Source organism: Lepeophtheirus salmonis, chromosome 13 (assembly GCF_016086655.4).
Source record: "Lepeophtheirus salmonis chromosome 13, UVic_Lsal_1.4, whole genome shotgun sequence".
In the NCBI taxonomy this organism is placed as follows: Eukaryota; Metazoa; Arthropoda; class Copepoda; order Siphonostomatoida; family Caligidae; genus Lepeophtheirus; species Lepeophtheirus salmonis.
The window spans coordinates 44,439,159-44,440,901 of record NC_052143.2 but is presented as its reverse complement, the minus strand read 5'-3'; positions in this window follow the sequence as shown (position 1 = coordinate 44,440,901).

Below are 1,743 nucleotides of genomic sequence, written 5' to 3'. Positions count from 1 at the left end.
AATTCTTTTTTATCACATAATTTACTTCTATGTATTACATAACAGAATACATATCATATTAACAGGAGCGTCGGACTGTCTACTAGGGTCTACCTATATATATTTTATCTTTATATTAAACTTGGATTTCTGAAGGGGTATAGAATATTAAGATATGCATAGCTAAACTTTTGACCTTGTAATAAAGGTCCTATTCAGGGGCGTCCATAGGATTAAATATATATACTTTTTTTTTTGTGGGGGGGGGCTTGGTTTTGAATTTAAAAAAATAATCCTTTTAAAAATATTTCTAACATTATTTTTTTGGGAAAAAAAATCCACAGCTATTCACAAAAAATTAAATTTTTTAAAAAAGAATTTCAAAAATCCACAGTGGTAAAGATAAAATTAAATTTAAAAAAAAAATCATAATAAAATTTTAAATATTATATTTTTTGAAAAAAATTCAAAAATTCACAGCTTCTCATAAAAAAATTTAATTTTTGGAAAAAAAAAATCAAAAATCCACAGTTGTTCACATAAAATTATATTTTATGGGAAAAAAGTTCAAAATAAAATTTTAAATAATATATTTTTTGAAATTTTTTTCTTATAAAATCTACAACAAGACACAAAAAATTAAACTTTTTTGGAAAAAAAAAATCAAAATCCAGAACTTTTCACATAAAATTATATTTTTTGAAATATGATATTAAAAAAATAATTTCAATTATATTATTTGAAAAAAAAAAATTCAAAATCCACAGCTCTTCAGATAAAATTATATTTTTTGAAATTTTTTTCAAAAATTAAACTTTAAATATGAAATTTTCAAATACAAAGCAAAAGTTCCTTAATTTTAGGGGCTAAAGCCCCTCCAAGTCCCACTTTGTCGATGCTCCCACTATTAATGAAACTTAAAGTGTTACACATTTGATTCAATATATATCTATCCAAATATTTCACATTCAAGAAATAATTATCACAAATCCCTATGGTTTTCAAAAAAAAAAAAAAAAAATCATGTCTGAAACTTTAATAATTTTTGTAGATATTTATATTGTATAAATACGGCGAGTTTTCTGCACGGCAATTTTTCTAAACAGCGAGTTATCCCACGACAAACTTTCATAGATCCAATATAATCCCACTGATTATATGCATATTTATTGATGTACCGAAAGTATAAAAATTTGCGGATACGAATATTGCATAATAAGTGGATAATTTGCGTATGCCGAAGCGAGTATCCCACATATGTTGCAAACTATACATTTTCAAAGTATAGCTTGATACATTTACTGCCTTTTCAAGGTCTCTTGGAATTTAGGACGGATACAATAGAAAATATGTTGTTTTTGACAAAAATCCAAACATGTACTCTGAAATATGTGATCATATATAAAAACAAATAAAACAACCACTCCCTGGACAAATCCTCCTATGGACCTTTGTTATATGATTTCAAGGACAACTAAAGTGTCTTTTGTTGTACTCGTATTAGATAAATAATAGAAAATAAATAAAAAGTTGAAACAATTCTCAAAATAAAATAAAAATCCAAGACGTATAAACTCATTTATGTTATTAGTATACTTTTTCCAATTAAGTTTTTAAAATCCGACAAATCAGGCCGAATTGGCATAGGAATGTTTTCTGGACTACAAGGGCTTTGAAGTCATAGTTTCGTTCATAGGAAGGGAGGCTCTCCATCAGAAGTAACTTTTACCCATCCGTTCTTTCACTTCGTTTCGAGATTTCTTT